Source organism: Lissotriton helveticus, chromosome 8, assembly GCF_964261635.1.
Source record: "Lissotriton helveticus chromosome 8, aLisHel1.1, whole genome shotgun sequence".
Lineage (NCBI taxonomy): Eukaryota > Metazoa > Chordata > Amphibia > Caudata > Salamandridae > Lissotriton > Lissotriton helveticus.
Window position 1 is genome coordinate 688,682,481 of NC_136069.1, and position 24,303 is coordinate 688,706,783.

A 24,303-nucleotide genomic window follows, 5' to 3' on the forward strand; every position below is an offset into this window, starting at 1 on the left:
GAAGAGTAAACTTTTGTCCCCACAAATAATTTTTCAATTTTTCAATGCCCCACCAGCATGCTAGAAGCTCCTTCTCAGAGTAATGAGTCTCTGCCTCTCTGAGTACCCTGGATGCAAATCCTACCGTGTGTTCATTTTGGCCAACAACCTGTGTCAGGACAGCACCTAGACCATAGCTGCTGGCATCCACAGTCAGAGTACACTGGACGCCCTGTACAAAAGGCTTCAAGGCCTTGACGGTACTAAGTTGTTCCTTAATCCATTCGAAAGCGGTTTTGCATTCATCATCCCACACAAATTCACTTTTGTCCTGTAGTAATTAAGATATGGGACGAATCTTCGTAGCATAGTCTTGAATAAAGCGGGCATAAAATTCAGTGAGACCTAAAAGGGATTTTACTCCTGCTTTGTCTTTAGGTGCAGAAGCATCAACAATGGCTTGTACCAAACTCGGCTTGGGTGTGACTCCTTCGCTTCAGATGGTATGACTCAGATATTCCACCTTGTCTTTTGAGAACTCACACTTGTCCCTTTTTAGGACTACACCATGTTCCTGGAAAATGGACAAGATCTTGCTCAGCACTATGTCATGTTCTTGTTGATCTTTAGCGAACAGCAGAATGTCATCTTGGAATATGGCCACGTTTTTTATTCCCTTCAGCAGATTGACCATAACTCTCTGAAAGACAGAGGCTGCCGAAGCTAGGCCGAAAGGCATATGACAAAATTGGAATAGCCCAGCTGGAGAGTTGAACGCAGTGAAAGGACGTGATTCCTTGTCAAGTTCGATTTGGTGATATGCCGAGGCCAAATCTAGTTTGGTGAAGACCTTGGCACCTGCAACTACACCCAACATTTCCGATATATTCGGTAGAGGATACGAATCCACCCAAATCACCTTGTTAAGATTGCGCAAATCAATGCAGATTCTGAGTTCGTTGTTTTTCTTCCGTGCCACCACCAAAGCCGAAGTCCAATCCGACGATTCTATGGGTTCGATAACCCCTCTTTTTTGCATGGACAAAAGTTATTTTCCCAAGTCTTCTCTTATGCTGAAGGGAATACTTCTTATTTTGTGTTTTAGAGGCTCAGCATCACTCTTTATCTTGATTTTGTGCTTGAATCCTTTGATTTTTCCCAATTCACTCGAAAATACTTTTGGGTATTTATTGAGTAGTTCCTCCACATGTGATTGGTCACGAACAACCAATATTTGTTCTTTTGCTCCAGGACAAAGCATCATGCTAAACAAACCTTGGTGGAACCATCCTAAAATGCCTAAGCCATTGACGGCCACATATATTTTTCCATAAATATGCCTGTTCTTGAAAATCAGGATGTCTTCAAAGTATCCCAGCAGTTCTATGCTCCTCCCTTCATAGGATACAGGTTCACGGTCAGGCGGTTGCAGTGGTCTATTACCCCATTTTTTCCTGAACAGAGACTCATTTATCATTGTGATCCTTGCACCAGAGTCTACGAGAAGCCTCAAACTCTCTTCACCTACACCAATGATAGCATAGGGATCAACACAGTCATCTGGATCACCACTTTTTACGTTTCCTTCACTGACCACTACAACCATGTCTTTAAGTTCACTAAGAGTGTCATCACTGTCACTACCACTAGTATCCATTACACATGCCACTTGGTCTGTTTTACTTTTGTGAGTTTGACAAACCTTGTCGAAATGCCCTAGTTTTCCACATTTGCGGCAGGATGCATTTCTCGCAGGACACGGTCTTCCACTTTTTGCATGGGAGGGATAACCACATCTGAAGCAGATATCAGTTCTTTTGAAAAAATTGTTCGGTTGATATTCTTTTTTTTTCCTGAATTTTTTCAAACGCACAGGGGTGACCACTTCAGCGTTTTTACACTCTAACTCCTTGATGGAAGACTGTGAAGTTTCAATACTCTTCGCTATACGAATGGATTCAACAACAGCTTTTGTCTTATAGCTTTATCCAGGCATTTACCTATGAATTGGTCATGTATTAATTGTTCACAGAAGTTTTCAAACTCACATTCTGCCCCCATCTTCCTCAAGGCAGTAATATACGTGTCTACGTCTTCCTCAGCTTTCTGTGCTCTTTTGAAGAACTTATGTCTTGATACCACAACACTGGGTTGCTTGTCATATCTGACTTTTAATTTCCTCACAGTGTCTTTGTATTCATCAGTTTCTTCTTCTCCCTCCCCAACCACATCAGGTAAATGTTTAAGATTTTCCCTACCTTCAAACCCCAGGGAATGAAGTAGTAAGAACTTTTTCCTTTCTGCCCGGAATCTATGTGCTCCAATTGCACCCAAGTAATTTTCAAATGCATCAAACCACCTCCTCCAAGGCACAGGTGGTTCACCTGGTGTATCCAGAAAAGGAGGTGGCGGAAGAATGGACTGCATTATGGTTTTTTTTCCTGGTGAGGGAGGTGATGTAAGAGAAACCTAGAGTGGGTGATTCTCTTTTGCCTAACCGTGAATATCCAAAATTCGTACTAGATATTATATCAAGAGCACTATTATTTATATGGGCCAGAAAAGTTCTTAGATAGTTTCCCTTGGAGAATTATATTTTTCCTCTAGACGTGACAAGTTTATTTTCTTTCGTGCCAAATTGGAGGTTTGTGCCCAGAAATGTCTTCATAGGGTAATCTATCCTTCCTCCCAGTAATGTCACAGACAATTACAGTTTAATTCTTTTCAACATGCAGTTAAATTCGTGCCCCAGTGATGTCTTCGTGGTGAACCTTACACAGCCAGTAATCGGCACTGTCATAGACAAATTTTTGTAGGTTCCCCTTTAAGAACTGGGCGGGAAGTGGTTGCCGGTCTTCTCTTGAGCAGATCGACAGTACAGACGGGGTTAACCGTGTAGAATACACGCCCACCGCAGCGCGTCCCACGTCTCCTCACCTCAGCCTCTTAACATCGCTGACGCTAACAGACAGGAACAAGGCTCCAAACACGAGAAGCAGCCACTCGCCTCTCTCTTCAACAACGTCGCAGCAGATTAAAAAGCAGATCGCCACCAAAGAAGACCGCTTCAACGACGTTCCGCTGCGAAGACAGCATCAGCTTTCATCACTTCTAAGGTAATTACTTCCCTCTTGTGGGTTCTCTGTGGGAGCCGTCCTCGTCGCCAGTTTCGAGTGTAATAACTCGAGTAAGACAGCAGGGTAAATCAGTCAAGTCTTTATTACGACTCCCACAAGCACGTCTAGGCATGACCTGTGACAACTCTGAATAACCGCCTCAGCCCCCCAACTGTCACTCTCTTCGGCGTCATAGCGGACAGCACGAGACACACGCTGCAGACCTCGCGCACAGTCTGCGCGAGGAAAGCTAAGCCACTACACATTACTTACATCCTTTTTGCATCTCCAACACCCTGACCTCATAGTTGTTCACTGTGGTGGCAATGACATAGGCACTTTGACTGGGGTAGGTCTGCAAATGCTTATGTTAGACACCTTTGGAGAATTGTTTCACTTTTCCCCCAAACTCCCTTTGTCTATTCTAACATATGCCAAAAGCACAAATAGAACTAGTCCAATCAATTTTGTCCACAGATTGAGAAAGCTAGGAAACATGTGAATAAATCTGTTTCTGCTTTTCTCCGAGACTATAGAATGGGGTCCATATACACATAAGCTTGATATATATCTAAAAAATACATGCTTCATTTTTTTCAGCGGCGAACTGTGTAAATTTGTAAAAAAAACAAATCTTACTTTTTTTGCCCCACTGGTCTTTATGAGACCCCCTGAGATGGCCTAGGGGGTCAGGGTGTGTCTCCCCTGCCCCTGTTCACGTTTTGCACACGTATTTCACTGACTTCCTCAGCCTCGCTTCTACCGAGGCTCAAAATGGCTACCAATAGTTCCTGGTTTCAAATGTTTACAACCACTTGACAGCTAATTAGAATTTAGCGCGTGATCGAGACGCTGCGCGTATGCTACGATGCCAATCCTCGCACAATCCGCGGATCCACCGCTCCCATAGATATATAAATGACTTTAACTGCAATTTTGTAAAAAAATTCTAAAATCTAAAAAACTACTGAACAGATTGACACCAGATAAGCGGAAAGCACAAGTCGGAGCTGAGGACTACCTCTCTGCCAAATTTGGTGTAATTCCATTCAGCCGTTCGGACTGTAGCCGTGTCTAAAGGTCCTATGGGAAATTGCAAGGGGAAAACATGTTTTGGGACCCCCCTTTTTTCCCAGCCTGTGCTTCACCAATTTCCCTCAAACTTTCAGGGATGGAGCAGAACTGAGCGGGCCAAAGCTTGGAAAATTTCAATAAGATTCATTAATCGACGCTAAAGTTATTGCCAATAGAATGTTGCGGTTTTCCTATGGAAAATAGGTCCTAACTATAACTACCTGGTGGCGACCGCCAGTAGGTAATAATGATAGAGCGCACAGGTCACCCGACTAATCTTTTTACCATATACGTATCGGGCCCATAAAATTCACTTTATCATATACATTCATCGGGTGACCATACACTCTACTACCAGTATCCCAGTTTCCTTCCTATATCATTTTCAGAGTACCCGGCTTACCAATCCACCGTTACGGGTACCTATGGATCACAATGGATCAGGGAGCTAGCTGTAAAAGAAAGGCAGATACCAAAATACTTATATTTTATATATTCTATTTGTACTTTTAAATAACCACAAACTCAAGAAGATTTGAAAACCTTTATCTAAAATTCTTCGATCTCGGAAAACATGAGGTTTACAATGAACAAACAGTCAATAACCAAAATCATAAAGAGCACATATCCATAAAGGAAATAGATCAAGCCAACCATTTATGAGTCTACAGTAAGGTAAGAATGAGGAAACAGCTAGGCAGATAATTTCAGAATTTTTGACTTAGTAAAGAGAGACTAAAGGACGGGGAAGAATAAAGAGCATACAAGAAACTTCACAGTGAAATATTTCCCCATAAAGAGGAACTACAGGTAAGGTGCAAATAGACCGTACTAATAAACCGGTGCAATTACTTGAATCTAAAATTGGGTAAAACAAAGGAACATCAGAATATCATGACCTGAAAAGGAAATGTACTCAAAGGATGGGGGAAAAATGAAACATGCTAGAATAACGACAATTTTATGTATGACTTGTTCATTCGGAGATGCGAAAAAGCATGGAAAGTCAATTTGCAAGAGTATGACTTTATTAAAGCAAAAGAAAGGAAATATAGAAGGTGCAGAGTAGACTTTTCAGCACTATATTTACCTAAGGTGGTGTGAAGACCAACCCTGGCCACGGGTCAGTTAAGGACAGGAGGAACCCCAGGAAAGGACAGTCGCCAGTAGACCAGCAGGTGCAGAATGGACACCCCAGGACAGGACAGGAAACCCAAATTAGGATCAGGACAGGACCACCAAGGCACGACCAGCACCCGCAGTTCGGAAGCAACGCCTGGGCTCCACCCTCTCTGCAGCTATCAGTCAGAACCCCGATTGGGTTATCGATCTCCCCAGCAAAGTGCTCCGCCAGCACTTAAGATTTCTTTAACAAAACCCTTGAGTCTATGGAAATTTCGGACAGAGTGCTCCGCAGCCCTCTGTATCAAGTCACCTATTGAGTGCGTTGGGTCAGTGACAGGCCAGCTATTCAGACAAGTCGGACAAAATCTCTAGCTAAACCTAGGCTAGTTATACTGTTTTCGGGTCAGTGTACCACCCCCCAAATGCTTCAAGTGTCAGAATCCCCAATTCCGATTGGTCCATAAGTAGGATAGGTCAACACACCAATCACATTTCACTTCTACAAGCTCACATTTACATGGTCTGGGTCAGCCTATTGAATTTGGGGTTCCCATGAGAAGTTTTACCGAATACAATGGAACATGTACAAATGAATCTTTTGCAGGACAGTTCAGCTTCTTTCTGCTGGGTCGCAGGTCACTCTCTCAGGAGCATCTTAGCTGTGGCTGCCAGCTGGCGGAGTTCCACTGTTCAAGGTTTTCTTCCCTCTGCCAGGGTGACATGCGCAGTAGGGACTTCTAAGATGGGGTTTTCTTCCCTCTCAGGCCCATGAATTATGATACATGAAAAGTAAGCGAGAACAAATTAGAAATACAAGAAAAAAATGAATACACTGTATACCATGAATAGCTACTCTATACCCCTTACTTTATAATAACTATAGCATTAGTATTAGATGCATACAAACAGTAGAGCAAAAGCAGCAGCGCAAGCTTCGGCATGTGAGAACACAAAGCGGCCATCTTAATGCTAGTGCGCAAGTGCAAAAGATTCCCACCAGAACTGCGAGTACGTCACATCACGTGATTGTGACCGACGCATGCGCAGACGAAACCCCGCCAGGCAGCGGCCATTTTTAATGACAAGCGTTGTTAAGGTTAATACATACATAAGCAAGCATCTCTCGGATACCCCAAATGTCAGAATAAAAGGGAAATTAGTAAGACAAACAGGTTGAATTAATATATTATAGTTATTCGAGGTTCATGAGTACGAGCAAGTCGCGTAACGTGTGAATCCTTGCTCCATCAATAACATGCTTCATATTTTGTGTAGTTTTATTCAACACAAAAACATATTTTATTTAAAATTGACAATGACAAATGTTCAAGAGCAATGACATACTTATTCACATCAGAAATGCACTTTTGCATTGTAAATCTGTTGTTTATGCAAAGGCCAATTGGCATTCCAAAATAGCCAGACATATTGCTGTATCAGGCCACTTTGAAATGAAAGCATGCTTGGAAAAGGAAAGGGACAAGGGCCAGGTGTACAACCCTTCCATTTTGTGAGTTGCAATTTGCGTTGTTTTGTGACTCACAATTTGTGATGAAATGGAATGTACAACATTGTCCCGCACACTGTTTGCGATTCCTAATGGGGTCGCAAATAACCTGCCTCATTAATATTCATGAGGCAGGTTGCAATTTGCATTTAAAATACAGCCCTTTTTCCTTAAAGGATAACGGGATGCATTTAAAAAAGAAAAATGTAAAGTTTCTGTGTCCTTTCCTTAGAGTAGGGAGTGGTCCATGGGACCACTGCCTGCTCTTAAAAATATTTTCTCTGTCAGTCACAAAGAGAAAGGGGTCCCCTAGGTGCCCCCTCACCGATGTTGTGAGCATTCTCGGGCCTGTAGCAGACAGAGGGGGCTTGCGCTCTCCTTCGAGCCTCCTCGCCGATGTTCTGGCCGGTCCTGGTGCTTCCGGGGCTTCTCCCGGCATCGGGCCCAACCAGGGACGGCTCACAGGAGGTGCGGCACGGCCCGCCTGTCTCAGCGCGGCCGGCTAGGGGGCGCGGCTGCAGCAGGCAATCACAGGGCGGCAAGGGTGGGTGCGCGGCCGATGACTCGGCCAGGCACCCCCGTCACGTGAGCAGGGTGTTCCCGGCCTCCCAGGCCTGGTGCGGCCTACAGAAATCCCGCGGCGGCCCTCCCTAGGCCTCAGGGGCCACAGCAGTGAGTAGCAAGACAGGCGCCTGGGCTGCGGCACTGATTTTCGGGCCCCAGGCGCACTTTGCAGCAGCGCCTGTACAGCAACCTGCGGGGGGGGCGCGTCAGTGACGGAAGCAGGCGGCTCTTCAAAGGGCCTACAGATGAGTTCCGGGCTGCGGCGGTGAGTCGGGCAGGCAGCGTGATTCATGCACAGCGCTAGAAAGGCACAACGTTCCCTGGGACATAGCGCTGGAAAGGGGGCTTGGGAATGACAGCGCTTTGAGCCACACACAGAGCTTTGGGGGAAGGCAGTCTCTAGCAGGTCTGGGCAGTCCAGGGGCACGATAGCTGCAGCAGGACAGCACAGGGGACACAGGTCTGGCAGGGAAGCGCCTGGGTGTTGCAGCGCTGTTACCTGGTTTATCCCCAAGCAGTCCTCGCTGTAGGTAAGTAGTCCCTGGCAGCACTGGATGGTTTCTGCACCCTTCTTAGGCGGTTTCTTGTGGGGTAGGTAAGAAGAGGGTTGAGTTAGTGGTTCAGAGTCAGGATGGTTCCCTTGGCTCACTGTAGGTGGCTCCCTGGGTTCCCCAACGCTGGGCCAGATCAGTGGGTTTGGTAGAGTCCCTCACCTAACTTAGAAGGCAGTGTCTAGACCCAGTCACTCCCAGTGGTGTAGGTTCCTCCCCTAGGCCCTACCGCCTAAATTCCTGCAGAGGTTCCCCCAGGTCCAGTGATGCCCCAACTGACAAACAGCTTTCCCTCCTTCTCCTAAATACCCCTAGGTCAGGTGACCACTCTCTCAAGGCGGCAAAGTGTAACCCCTCCCCTATTCCGGAAGGTTCCAGGAGCATACACAGTCTAGGCTATGGGCAGTAAAGGCGGGAGGGCATTGCTACTGTATCCTAATGTCCCAGCCTCCTCCTGACTACTGGTGTGTTACTAAAAAGACCACTGCACAGTAGCAGGGGCCTGTGGCAGCCATGTTGGTAGGAGAGAACACCTGCACCTTAGCACTGATTAGCAGTGCTAAGGTGCAGAGACCTAGAGACCTAGGTTCAACAAAAAAGATGGTCGAAAAAAACGGGGCAAAGGGCGAAAAAAACGGGGAAAGACCACCCTAGGGCTGACATGTCTAACATCCATGAAAACCTCTGTTGTGTCATCCAGATAGGCCTGGACCATCTGCTCAATGTTCAGGGGTGCTCCGATTTGCTTGGCCTCTTTTGCCTTTGCATCAGCAATGGACTTACCATACCATTTCCGTAGATACCAATCAGTTGCCAATTTTGATGTAGCTGATAATCCTGCTGTTGCTGTTGTTGATGTTATTGGTAGTGTTGGTGACTACTAGGAGCCAAACGCACTGCTCTCAGGCTCTGAAGTAGTACTTGACTCTGGATGCCCTGTAGTACTTGTTCTGGCCTGGGGTGGCGGGCCTCTAATTACGAGCCATTCGTTTTCGAAGTCAGTGGCTTCCTCAGCTATCAAAGTTTTGTACTTGGCAACATCCGCTTCTGAAAAAGGAATTACTGCATTACTGTTCAGAAATACTTTGTACTACGATCCAAAATTGTGGCAGTAATGTAATGTGGATGTGATACAATGTTATTTTGAACACTCGTATTTTCAGATAAGCAAACAGCTAAGGTGTCTGCCAAATATTATGCGTCATGTCATCCACACCTGCGTACGTTGCGGACACCTCCTTCAGCTGTTGCTCTAGCATGTCCAACAATGGGATAGCTTGGCCCATAGTACAGTCATCCCTGCTGACTTCACGTCTGAAGACCTCAAAAGGAAGTAGCATCTCTGTCAGGCATTTAACAAGTTCCTTTTGACCCATCTCAACGGTCATGCCTCTCACAGTAGGATCCCCTAATCTTTTCATGACATAAGCATTGAGTGGTATGTACAGTTAAAACAGATGATCAAGCATGTAATAATTTGAGTTCCAATGTGTTGGCACCTCCTGGATGAGTGCTTTGACTTGCATTTTATGTTCACATTGAATGACCCTCAGCTGCTTCCAAGCTTTAAAAGAATGGTTGAAATGTGTGCATATTCTTCTGCAGGTGGTCAGTAAGTTGCTGACTTTGCATTAATTTTTCAGAAAGTCTTGAACAACAATGTTAATGCAGTGTGCCAAACACAGGACCCTGAAATAGCCACAATCCTTCATGGCCCTAACTAGATTACTGCCATTGTCCGTGGCAACAAAACCAATGTTAAGCCCTCTTGGGCACAGCCACTGAAAGAGATTTCTCCATAGCAAATATGGCTACAGTTGCATGTTTGCGAGTGTCTTTAAATATCTCAGCAGTGTCAACACCTGCAGATATCTTTTCTCTAACACCCAAAAAAGAGATCCAGTGTGCAGTGATGCACATGTAATCAGTGGCTTGGCAATTGGTCCACATGTCAGGTGGATACTCTGAACAGCACTCTGTTTTAAGGCTTTTCCAAGCAATTCCAGCATGTCATGATGTAGTGCTGGAACAGCAACTCTGGCGGAATAGTAGCGGCTGGGAACCTTCCATTTTGGGCAAATGGTCATCACAAATTCCAGAAAACCTACCCCTTTAACAAAAAAAGAAAAAGGGAGAAGGTCCAGTGCTAACATTTTAGCCAGCTTCACTTTGTTCAACCGTGCTATTGGGTAGTTGCGTTCGTACTGCCCCTCCGGCCTAGTAAACATGCTAATAATGGTAGGCTACATGGTATTCCTTTCTGTTAGGCTCAACGCCGCACTTTCTTTCATTGCAGTACTCCTTGGTGTCTCAGGCTGACTCTTACTCTTGTGCCACTGAGATGTTGATGAGGATGTGGGTAGTACCACTGCAGTGCAGGGGACAAGGCTACTTTGCGTACCACTACCAGAGAGAATGTCTCCCTCTTCATCCTGTTCCACCATGATCGGACCTTCTACTCGTTTAACCCCACCAACAGCAATGGTTCCAATTTTTATGCGGCAATGGTGGTCCTCCCAGTTGATCGAGTGGTGTTTTTTCAGATGGGTCATTTGGACTCCGGCCACCAAGCTTACCCCGACTAACAGAGGTATTACAAATGGAGCATATTGCAATGTTCTCCTCCTTTTCGCTAACCGTAAAAAAGTCCCACACTGGGGAGCTTAACCTTTGTCTCCTGTTGGGGGCGCCACTTCCAATGCCAGATGAACTGGAGGGTGTGTGTTAAATTTGTGCAGTACCACTACCTACTTCTAGGTGGTGCTTGTGCTGGATGTAGGACGCTTCCGGGCCTTTGCTAATGAAAATATGGAAGCTGGAGATTGTGTTGGTGTTACCAGTGTTGGAGGTATGCGTGCTACATCCCTCGCAGCCAATTTGGATAGGGTAATAATGTTGGTCTCCATCTCCTTGGGCCGGGAGTGATGTTCGTGATGACTGGCTCATCATCATCATCCTGCTGTTCTACTTCGACCTCCATAAGTGTAAGGCTTTCTGGAACCTTCCTTTTCCCTAGCCTAGTTTAGGGATGTGTCTCCCTCTCATGCTCAGGTTGTTGTGGCTCCCAAGTGACATTTAGATTATCAGAAGGGATGCTTTGCGAAGAACATGATGGACTAACACTCCCTTTCATTGCTGGGGATTTGGAAGACAATGGATCTCCTGAATGAGTGGCTTCCTCTTCTTCTTCCTCTGCATGAGGCTCAATTTCCTGAACTGCCCCTACTTCGGGAGGAACAACAACTACTATTGCGGGCGGTGGTTGCGGCTGTTGTTGTTGACCACTTATCTGCTGTGTTTCCTCCTGCATTGATTGTGTACTACTTTGAGAAAGCTATAAGTTTAGATCAGGCTCAGCATCACTGGTTTCCACCATTAGGCTGGCTACCTCTTCCACACTCATCTGCTTGGGCCTGGGTTGGTGGGTTGGGCCCACTGATGCGGAGGTGGTGCCCCCAGCTTGACCCCCGCACACCGCTGCTGGAGGCGTCATTTTTGGTTTCCCATAAAAGGTTTTCGGCGGCACACCAGACTTAAGTGACACTACCTTCTTCTGTTCCCTCTTCTCAATATCAACTTTCATGCTACTGGAGGACTTGGTACCTGCTTTCTTTGGGGGCATCTTCTTCAGATGTCAGCAGCACTCATTTGCACAAGTAGCAGAGAAGTCTGGTCAGGTCACTCGCACGTCACATTGTGTACAGCAGCAGGACGTCTGTCTGGCACCACAAAAGGCGATGATGACACACCTCCTCCTCAATCTTTTGTGCACCTAAAAGCAAAAAAGCCAGAAGAACATCAGTCAAATGATAGTACAATCAAACTAATATAATATTTTAATTCTCAGTGATTGGTGGTCACAAATATTACATTTTAGTAACTCAGTGTAGCCATTTATGAGACTTTGACAACAAAGCCAGGACTTTCCTTGTATACTGTACTGTGTACACTCAGGAAAAATAAGAATAGCAAAGAACAAAAACATAAATGTAGTGGAGCCTGTTTGCCCTAGGTTTGTGCATCACGTGGGATGGATGCAGCATCAGGGAGCAACAACAACACATACACATGCAAAAAAGGCATTTATTTAACACACCCAAAAAGTAAAATATACACCCCAGAAAAAAACCCACATTTTGCAATTCAATCCAATGCCATCCTTGCCATACATGATGTTAAAATTAAAAAAACAACACAAACATGATGATTGATGAGTACCTCTGGGCCTACTGGCAGACAAGGCCACAAGCTTGGAGGCCTACGACAAAAGCACAGTGGCTGGTCCCACAAAATGGCTGCCACCACATGGCCAGGCCACCCACAAAAACAAGAAAAAGAAGACAAAACAGACAATGCAGGCCTTCGGCAAAAGCACAATGCCTGGATTCACAAAATGGCAGCCACCCACAATAACAATAAAGTGAATACAGAGGTCAGGAACAGGAAGTTGAAGTCTCTGAGGAACTTCCTTCCTCTTTTAAAAGTTGTAAAAAAAAATAAAAAGGACTCCATGCTCAAAAAAACACAGCTAAATGACAACCTGCAGAGTTTTTTTAGCAAAATGAACAAAATCATCATTTTCGATTAGATTTTATGCTGCTCGAGAGATATTCTTCGCCAGATTGCAAATTCTGCGTGTTCTGCATCATGATCTTTACAGAAAGTTGTTATCGTGTGCGCAAACATGTATATTGAGTGTGCGAAGAAGACAAAAACTGTAAGTCCGCGTTGTTGCGCTGTGCAGAGTTGCCAAAACTATGCGAGCTGAACGCCTAGGTTTACCTATGGGCTGAAAAGCCCTGTTTATTTAACAAACACCCAGAAACTGAAATTCCACCCAAAAAAACACATTTTGTAATTCAATCCAATGCCATCCATTCCATACATTATGTTAAAATTTAACAGACAACAAATAAACTGTTTTTATGCACCCATGATGATAGCTACCTCTGGGCCTACTAACAAACTAGGCCACAAGCTTGGAACTGAAGCCCATGGCAAGAACAAGCACACTGCCTGGATGGCTCCACAAAATGGCCGCTAGCCACCCAAAACAAAAAGAAATGGAAGACAGACAATGCAAGCCTATGCCAAAAGCACACTGCCTGCCTTCACAAAATGTCCGCCACCCACATGGCCAGGCCACAACAACAACAAGCATAAGCCAAGGGGAACAAAGAAAAGACATGCAGGCCTATATGGAAAAAGCAGCACACTACTAAACTACCACCACAAAATGGCCCCAAGCCACATGGTCACTCACAGTCACAACAGGCCAGGGAAAACAATGAACTGAAGCAGGCCTCTATATGACCAGACAAATGAGGCTTTCCAAACACAGCTTTAATACAAAAATGCAAAAACGAAAATCAACAGGACTCCGAACGTTTGGAAAGTTACACATCAAGCACACACACACATCCAACAAAGGTATTTAACACACACGCCCAACAAGTGAAATACACCACAACCACATTAAGCAATTCAATCCTATGCCATCCATCCTCTGCATGATGTTTAAATTCAACAGACACCACAGAAAAATGCACCCATGGGTACCTCTGGGCCTTCTGGCTGAAATTTCAAAGAAAAACAACTAGGCCCCCACTGAAACTACAGGCTACCCACAACAATACATTTTAAAATTATGAAAATCCCAAAAGAATGTAGGTACAAACAAGCCCCAATCAAACAAACATGTACACCAATTCTCCAACTTACTCGTAATGTGAAATCTCAAATCCAAAAGTCTTCAAATCCAATCCAATGATAGGATGCAGCAGACAGACACAAAAATTGATCCTTCCAGCTCCAAATCCAAATGAAAGTGAATATCACATGGACAAAGCACTTGGACGAGCTTGCTGGACAGGAACAGGATGTTGGACACTCAGGGGCACTTCCTTCCTCTTGAAAAAAAGAGTAAACAAAGAAAAAGGACTCATTGCACAAAAAACTACAGCCAAATCACAATCATTTTCAAGAAGATTTTATGATGCTCGAGAGATATTCTTCGCCAGATTGTAGTTTCTGCGTGTTTGGGATCGCGATCTTACCAACACTGCCGCTGGTAGGCAGATAGCGCGTCCGAATTACGTGTTTGCGTTCGCAGAGTCTCGCGGGATTGTGCTGCCGGATTCCAAATCTCGTGGCGCATGCGAACGGATAGAAAATCGAGTCGGCGAATGCAAAATCACGATAAGTGGTTACTGCGCCCGCGAGAACACATATTGAGCGCGCAAAGAAGAAAAACAGCTACGCTACATTAGAGATTGCATAGTATTCGGTAAATAGGCGTTCTACGCGAACCGCAAAGATACCGAAACTTTGCAAACTCCGCAAGCGGAGCATAGTTCACCGCCCAATTGGTGGTGTAGTGTTGGTGGTGGTGTGATATAGCTTGTGGTATGGTGGCAGTAGGATAAAGATCACACTATAGTCACAGCAGCATCATTTAATTATTGTGTTCAACTTCAACAAAACAACCAATGGCAAAGGCAATAGGTCTTATCTTTACCAAGTTAGTGCTGACCAATTGGGTTTTTGGTAATCATTTTTTTCATAGGGACAGGCAACAGAAAAGTAATACTGGGCCACTTGCTCTCACTTGCTTACTCTTTCACAGTTTATTTATTTATTTTAATTATCTGTTCAGACATAGCCAGTTACATTGGAACGATAAAAGTAAATAATCTAAATAGAGGCTTCAGTGTCACATGTGTGCAAATCCTTTGTGACATATGCAAGCGTTGCCCCGTAGACATTTGGGTGTCAGCCATCAGGTATATATATGTTTTTGTGGTGCCAGATGCGCAAATGAAAAAACCCCAAAAACACTTTTAGCTGCCACTGTAAAAATTGTGAAAGGAAAGCAGAAAACCAGGTACTAAAATGTAATACACAAACCCCTTTGCTTGCTCATATCTTCGGATTTCACAGTTAGGAAAAGGCAACATCAAAACTGAGTATTCACTTGTAGAAAAAGAGTTTAATAAACTGAGGTACTAATGAGAGTTAAGTTCAAGCTTCACTGCTGCAGGAGAACACGTTTTAGTAGTCAAAAAATAGTTGTTCAACTTAAAGTGGCCATTTGAAAGATATGTATCTCAATGTGTCTAGAAGACTTAGATTAAAGTGTTTCAGTGAGTGGAGAAAATCTATAACATGCAAACCAGGCATTCACAGACACAGTATCAATGCTATCTCAGAGGTCAGCCCTGTGATTAATTGCATGTTTTCTTCTATGCCTGCCAAGAGGACTCCTATTATGCGTGATACTTTCAAGCATTCCTGACTATTTAACAAAAATAAATTACATGCAAATGCATTCTTCTAATTGAAAAGAAGCATCTCGTGTCCCATATTGCAAAGAACTGCAGGACAATAAGGTAGGACTGACGCATGAGATGAGGTTTAGAACTGTGTAAGTAACAAGCAAGCAAGCAGGAGATTTGCTTCATCACGTAAGAGACCTACCTGATTGGCGTTGGCAGCGCTCACAACTGCAGCCTTCCCTGAAACTGTGACCATCTCCCCATGGGAGAAGCCAATGCATGAAATAGCGCTAATATGCTGGAGGCTCAGAACTGCAAAAAGGACTTTAAACACTTTGTCTTGGGTAGATTGCTATCGCCTTTCATTATGAAGAAGACAAAGGCATTTATCTTCAAATTTTAGGTGAAAATCCCTGTCTACCAAAGATAGTCGAGAAGAATTTGTGCGAAAACCAATGGATGGATGCATGTGAATGCTATAGGCCACCCACAGGATGCCCCCTTTGCACAAAGTAGTTCTCCTTTGCCTTACTGTAAAGCTGCTTACCAGTAAAATTCAGGTTTTCAGCTGGAAAGTAAATTCCAATTCAAGCCTTTGTCGGTTTCTATCACTTTTTTGACACTGCACTGCTCAAAGGCTTGACAAAATGGAGCATCAATTTCCTTCTAATTCATTCGGGACTTTAATGGGATTTCTGAAGATGCAGTGAATGCTCACACAAGTGAATTAATCCATGACAAATAAAAGGCCATGCATATGTAATGGACAAGATTATTATGTTGCATGCAGAAGATAGCTATGAAAAGACATGTTGAAGTACCTGAAACTGCATGCAGGTAACACAAGGTTTGACTCTGACTCAGGAAAACATATGCTGTTTTCTATGACCAATGAACAAACATGCCCCCCAAAAAATCAACACTAGTAACAAACAATTGATGTATCTTGAGCATTCTGCGGTTCTGAAAAAATGTTATCTGACTTTTGACTCTTCTGTGATGACTTGTCTTTTAATGAGATATATCCTGCTTAAGACGATGCTCATACATGCCAACATTTAACAATAAGAAAGTGGGAGATTTCAAAAAAATATTGAGGAAATGTTCTTTTGAAGCAGAGTGTGAGAGGCAGGCCTGGTATATGAGACACACTTAAGTAAGTGGAAACCCTGCACCCGTCCAGACAACCCTTATGGTGATTTAGGAGTTCTTACACAACCATAGCAAGCTCTCCAATTGGTAGCTGTGGAGAGCAGCCTTTAGGCTTAGTTCAGAAGGAGTGGAGTGTAAAGTAGCTCAGTTTACCAGAATGTTATCTTATATGTATAGATTAAATGAAAAAGAACCACACAAGGCATTTGTAAAAATATGTATTTAATATATAATACACACTGACACGTTTAGATATCTCGTACTTGGAGATATGCACATGCACACAATACTTTGCAAAGAAATGACATAAATAGCACAGAATACACAGTGAACCCCAGTGGGGGGACAAAACCATATATTAAGAAAGTGGTATAAGAACCACTACTCGTGTCAAGACAGTGTCCAGAGGACATAGCAGTGCTGGGACCCAAGGAACCACCCAAGTTGAGTGACTAGGAACTCCACAGAGATCGTGTGCAGTGTGGGAATAAATCAACGTGTAAGTCGAGGTTGTCATTTTAAAGAACAATTACCCTTTCCAGTGGACCCTGAAGAAACCCCATGGAAGACAGAAGGTTAGAGAGCCACCCCACCCATGGATATCCTAGTACACACATTACCTGCAACAGGGAAGCCGGGTGTATAGGTGTGAAGTTCTGTCTTAAACCGCAGTCAAACCCAATGAAGGACTTCAGGAAAGTGCTGCTGGTGGACAAGGAGAAATTGTCTGGTGGAATCTGAAGGAAGTTTCAAGTTGAGAGGTACCTGAAAGCAGAGGGGACAGAGTCTATGTTATGTCGCTCAGGAATGACCCATAGACCTTGAGTACGAATGCCCACAGATGTCTGGTGTTGCAGGAGACTTGATGTTGACCTTGACTCTGCAGCTATGAGAACCAGGTGACCCTGAGGAAGACCAGGAGCCATGCACGAACTGTTCCACATTGGATGTCAAAAGTTGAGGGGTCGATGTCCGCCGGAAGCACCAACAAGTCTTGGCAACTGCATACAACATGGAAGTCGAAGAAGGTGCAATGTCGGGACCTGCAAAGTCCAGTGGACTCACCCCAAGCAGGGGAGTCAGGGCAAGCCCCAAGCAATCAGGGGGGCCAAAATAAGCAAAGGTGACCCTTAACAGTACCCACAGGCCAGATGCACAGGAGTTTCAAGATGACCTCAAGCATCTCACCAAAAGATGCAGGCCACGATGCAAACGATGTGGTGTGGACAAAGATTCTGGTCACTGGAGGTGCTTGAGGTTGGGACAACTTGCAGCCCAAAGATCTTGGTTGTAGGAAACCAGCAAGCCTTTGCAATGATGAGTCAAAATGGTTCACAGGGTTTTTGGTTCTTGCAGCTCCCAAAAGCGATTCTGGCCTCCAACTTGGTGAGAGACCAGGGCAGGCCTCGAGAGATGTGGAGAACATCCACCTGTGTTCCTGAGGCTTTCTGAGTCCGTGGGAGCTCAGGATCAGCAGACCAGTCATCTTTGTTACAGTGCCTGTAGATGCAGAGAAGAGACTCCTTCTCTTCAAAGGAGATTCCTTCAGGTGTCTTTGATGCCCAAGGGTCTTGGAAGGTTCCTGTATGGTGCATAGGCACAGACAAGGCAGCAGACTGAAAGGGTGACAAAGTTGGGCCCAAACAAAGCCCAGCGAATTCCAGAGTGCCCATAGAATAGAAGTTGAAGTGGTATCTGAATTGAATCATGTCCCTCGACAAATCTAGGAACCTACACCCAGGTAAGCCATTAAGTACCCTAATAAAATGGTTGGTACGATTCAGGGTTCCCTCCCAGGGGAGGGACTGTACAGTGAGAAGGATACTCCCATGTTCTTTGTTCAGTTTCGCGCCAGAGCTGGAGCCAACCGCTCCCAGAGCTGATTTGAACTGGACTATGCAAGGAGGCACCAAATGTGCCCCTCATGCAGACTGAGTGATGCTGGAAAGCGCACCCACCCGGCCCCAATACACTAAATCCTGTCTGGGAGGCAGTCACACTTCTCTGTGACAGGATGCCTATTGTTCTGCCTTCCTCTGCTTGAGCTTGGCAGGAGGGCAGAATTGTGTCTCTGGTCTGCACCATCCATGTTGTGCTGTCCGGGTCTAGAAGACTGGCACCGGGAGCACTGGGAGCCCAACCGAGGCCCGTTCCAGTGCTTTGAATCATACCTCCTACACTGTTTAAAGTCTGGGGGTATAATTCCAACGTATGTCATACCAAAAATGATAGGATTCGTTGCAGCAAGTTTTGAGATGGTCATCGCTTAATCCCATATATGGTATTTGGCTGCTTCACTTACAACCCGGGAGAATGGACTCTGCAGGCTGTAGGGGTGTCCTGCTCATGCAGGGGCAACCTCACACTTAGAACCAAGTACCATGCCTTCAGGATTGAATGAGGCCTGCTAGAGGGGGCTTGGCCAGCTGCCAAGCAAGATGGCTGCCTTTGGATAGGGCTCTGGAGATCGAGCATTAAATACACGTAAATATCCGTCCAATCATCCGCATATGTCAAGATACTAATCATAGCCAGTGAGCCTTTCGCATCTGGGAAAGGCAAGCTGAAATCACAGGGCTCCACTGTCCCGGTACGACGTACTGGACCATAAGCAGGCCCGGAGTGTGGAGCGGAGGGCAAGGAGAGGCCCCTCTGAAAGGTGGAAGGTGTGACACCAGGGGCTCGGGAGAGTGAGACTGTGGAGAATTCCGGCCGAGGTGAGCAGTGGTCCCCTACCCCAGTTGATGTCAGTGTAGCAGCATAAAGACACTGCAAACAAAGAAATAACATTGCTGTGTATCTGTTGGGAGCGCCCAGGAGGTGGAAGAGGAGGTGGGCGGAGCCTGGGCCTGTGCGGCTGGGGTCTATATTTCCTTGATGGGCCCAGTCCCCCAAAACTCTCGTAGAATAATAAATAACGGTCTAGGTGGACCGCAGCGGATCTGCAAAAGTGACACAAGCCCCGAAGTGCAGAGCAGAGCGCAGAACGGGCAGAAAGTGCGGCGTCTGGGGCACGCGGGTCGCAACGGCAGAGGAATCCGGCTGTGGAACGTGTCAGCCCCCCTTGACATAGGCGTATCTGCCTGAAGATGCCAAATATAAAGAAATAACAAAGATGTGCACCGGCATTTTGCACCCGGGAAATGGAGGAAGAGGCAAGTGGGGCCAGGGGCCGTGCAACCTCAGTGTTGATTCCTTGGACAGCCTGGTTTCCCAAAACCCTTGTGAAGGCAACCTGGATGGATTAGAACCTGCTCCATAAGGCCCCACTGCAGCAAGATGAGCCCAAATTGTTACTTCTGGAAGTCATTGCTTCGAGCATTGGCGAAACGGGAACTGCCAGGGCGATAGAATATCAACTGTCGGTGCATGAGGTGGCATTAAAAGGCAATTCCACCAACGATGAGCCCCAACATTTTAATCATGAAACCAGTAAGCCAGAAGACGGGAAACTCAACACTCAGCTAGCATTAGTTACCTCACCCGTCGATTCTAGCTTCCCTACTATGCCTAACTTTGATTTCGACCCGCTAATGGGAACAGTAAACAGGTTGGAAAACACACAAATCAAACGAAATAACTGGAGAGGCACACAGGTGAAATTCAAAGGGAATTGCAGATCTGTTTCTAGTCTCAAAAAAACAGGCACAGATCCATCAGAGATTTTCAAAGCTAGACTTCAAATAGGGACACAACCGCCAACCAGTGTTCATCATAGATTAGTCTCGGAAAAGACTAAAACCCCACAAACAAATGGGGATTTTAATATTCTCAGTTCACAATCTTGCAAGACTTACAAAGCCATGCTTTCCGCTATTAGAGACATGAAGACCCTGCTGTGCCTTTCAGGAAAATGGCTTGCAAAAATAGAGGTTTTTCAGTCTTCCTTTTCTGAAACACATGTCAAACGCTGTTCCATCCCAATGGCAGCATCAAACAGAATTTACCGCCTATGCACCCAACTCAACTATCTAACAAACAGTGAGTTATCATCCATTCTGTCTACATATGAACCTACTCCAACTCCGCAAACTAAGATAGGCGAAAACGTTATCCAAACTATTGTATCGAATACGGACAGAACTCCCCAGGCTGACAATAGAAGGCTTAATGCCGGCAACCTAAGGATTGTACATTCAGTGGCCGCTAGGGGCCCGGGGAAGACATGGTATAATCCTAGTTCCCCAGAGGGTGCCTACCATATCAAGAAATGCATGATAAATTGACTTTAGCAACCCCTCAGTGTAATTTGAAAGTATTCTTGTGGAACGTAAATGGGCTGGGTGGCAGAATCAAAAGGGGGGTAGTATTGCAGTACCCGAAGAGGCCGGTGCCAGACGTTGGGTTACTGCAAGAGACCCACATCCAAGGGAACTTGTATTGTGCAGTCAATAGATGGGGCTACACATTGGTGGCCCATGCTGGGTACACTAGAGGATCAAGGGGAGTTGGCATTCCCCTGCGTAAGTCTTCCCCCTTTAAAATACATACAATCATGCATGATACACAGGGAAGGTTTGTGACTCTGTCGGGACACTGGGAGGGCGGGCTATTAAACATTATATCCCTCTACTAGCTACTTTAAAGAAAACTATGGGTTGTTGGACTCAGCCCAAATAATATGGGAAGCATACAAGACAGTAACTAGGGGCATGGGATCTCAGCCACAGCCGGTCATAAAAAAAGAAAAACAGAAACAAGTGCTTGTGATAGAAGAGCACATTACCAAGTTAGAGGCAGAGTTAGTATACCCCAGACACCAAACAGAGGCTGCAGATTAAACAATAGGAATATAAAGAAGTGGTGGAAGAGGCGGCGAAAAGACAGGAAATAGCGGAGGCTATCGCAACACATTTTAGCTAGCTGTGCACACCTTCGGGGAAGTCCGTACAGACAGAGTCTCGGAAGTTGCTGGCCACTCTCAATCTTCCCTCATTAGACGAGACAGACAGGGAAAGTTTGGAGTCCGATTTGACTGTAAAGGAGATGATAAATGCCCCAAAGGGGTGCTACAGGTGTGGAATGCAATGGGACCGAGCAGACTACCGATAGAATTATACAAATTAACTGCTTCCACAATAGCCCCATACCTAATAAATATGTATAAAGAAAGTGTAGAGTGAGGTACCCTCCCTGAAAGTGTAAGACTTGCCAAGATTGTCGTCATACTTAAAAGCGGAAAACCCCGAACAATGTGGATCATATCGACCCATATCCCTGCTAAACGCAGAGATTAATATTCTTGCCAAAATCCTTGCCACTCGGTTATTCCCCCCTGCTACACAAACTTGTACACCCTGACCAATCGGGCTTTATGTGAGAGAGAAACACCGCGCTTAACCTGCGATGGCTCAATGGAGTACTAGGAAGGGCAGAGAATATTGGAGAAGGGGCACTAATAATGCCATTAGAAGCCAAAATGGCTTTTGACATGATTGAATGGCACATCTTTTTTGCAGCCTTGGTGAGATTCAGATTCAGATTCAGATTCAGGGAGAAATACCTGCCATGGATAAGGCTTCTTTACTCAGAGCCCTTAGCACAAATTACTAAGAATGAGGGAAGGTCATCAATCTTCAAATTACAGAGGAGGAACCGACATGGCTGTCCACTTTCACCATTAATATTTGCACTGGAATTAAAACCATTGTCATTATGGATCAGAGGTGACCCACTCATTAGAGGTCTCAAGTGGACAGAGGAGTGGGAGGATAGAATCTCTCTGTACGCAGATGACATATTACTTTACCTAGCGAAACCATATTCCTCCATACATAAAGTACTACATATTTTCACCCTTTACCAGAAACACTCCGGATACACTATTAACTGGGACAATTCACGTGTATATGTTCTCAGCTGTCCATGTGTCACTCTTCCCAAGGTATGCGAGGCAAGAACAATAACTGAATGATTTCAATATCTAACGATGTATGTCACCACAGACCCGGCAGTCTTTTATGAGCGAAATTTAGCTCACCCCTACGCCGACTACAAGACAACGTGCAACACTAGAAGACACTTCCCTTCATACTACTCAGGAAAGCCACCCTATACAAAATGTTGGCACTCCCCCGTTTTCTCTATATCTTACAGAACACTCCATTGGTGGTTCCAACAAGATATTTCCAAACAATAGAGTCAGAGATACGAACACATCTCTGGGATAATGGTATCCCTCTTATAGTACTGACAAAACGTACCAAAAGCTGATACGATGGAGGTATTGTCCTCCCAGCAATCCAATATTATTACTGGGCAGCACAGCTTGCTGTAACAAATCACTTGGTACATTGGCGACAAGCAGAACCAACCTATAGGATGGATAGATGTAACATTTCCCCAGGGAATTATCAGAGAGCGATTTTACGGGGGGGGACATACCTCGACACACACCACCATCAACAACAATTACAATATGGCACCCGGGGTCAGCAGCACTAGGGTGGAAAAATAAGATAACATTGGCTACTCCACTGTGGGACTCAGCACTGCTAGGACTATTCATTAAACAACCTGGGTTTGATCATTGGGACCTTAGTGGCATCTCCAAGGTAGGAGACTTATGGGCCAGAGGGAAGATTATCCTTTTTAGCGACCTACAGGGGGATTATGACCTAGATGCTAGAGAAACTTTTCGATATCTTCAGGTGCGCAGTATATTACAAAGAGCAATATCTATTGAAAAAGATCCCCCAACTTCTTCCCCTCTTGCTGGATGATTATATAAAGGAGAAGGCAATATCACTACCATATAAGAAGATATTAAACAACACACCTGATAAATTGGGGAAACTACGGATTAAATGGGTGGCTGACATAGGAGATATGAGTGATGAAGAGTGGCAGGAGGTGCTGACATCCCCCAGTGAGGTAGCTATATGCTCCCGATTCCGCCTAATTCAGTTAAAGATCTTACATAGAACATATTATACAAGTACAACATTAGTCAAAATGGGTGCCTCCAGCTCACCACTATGCCCCAGAAACTGTGGACAACTAGGAACTTTTCTCCATCAATGGTGGACTGTCCAGTAATTAAGAAATACAGGGACAAAGTAACACAGAGATGTTGACATTGTGTGGGAGGGTGGTAGAGGCCTCCTTAATATCTGGAAAGCCTCATATCTTACAATGAGAGAAAAATCCTGGGTCCCCCTGGGGTGCATGTTTGCTCAACGGAACATTGCGAGGGCATGGAGAGGAGCGACCGGACCTGGGTTTCTAGACTGGGAGGCAGATATGGATTGGTGAATGCAGGCAGAAAGGGTGATCTATGAAAGTAGATGCTGTCCACATACATGGTCCACGATATGGGGAGAGTGTAACAAAAGCAGAGGTATGATATGCATTCAGTTTGATGGCCCATCAGCGCAGGATGTATGAGGGGAGTGGGGAAAGACTGAATGAACAATCAATTACTGTGAGGATATTACAAAGAATGTTTAGCTTACTATTTATAGGATTGGACTTTGAAACATGTATTGTACTAAATGATCGTGAACTGTATTCACTTTGCAAGCAATTTTCAATAAGAAAAATGATTTAAAAAAAGACAAAGGTCTGCTATAGGGGTGACTTATAGGTTTTTAGTGCAGTTACCCTAGATATATCAAATCTATATATTTCTTAAGTGGTGCTAGCACCAGCTTACACAGGCTGCAACGGTAGGCCTCTAGTTACAGTTTGAATGGTCTATCATGGGTGGCATAATACATGCTTCAGCCCATGGGGGACCCCTGGTGTACCTATGCCCTGGGTACCTTAGTACCATATACTAAGGACTGATAAGGTTACCCCAGTGCCCAATCTAGGTTGTAACTAAGTACTTACCAAACCAATTTAGGGGAGAAAACACCGAGACTGGGGTCCTGATTAGCAGGATCCCAGTCACACTAGTCAGAAACCATCAAAGTACCAGGCAAAAAGTGGGGGTAACCATGCAGAAGGATCCTACCTTC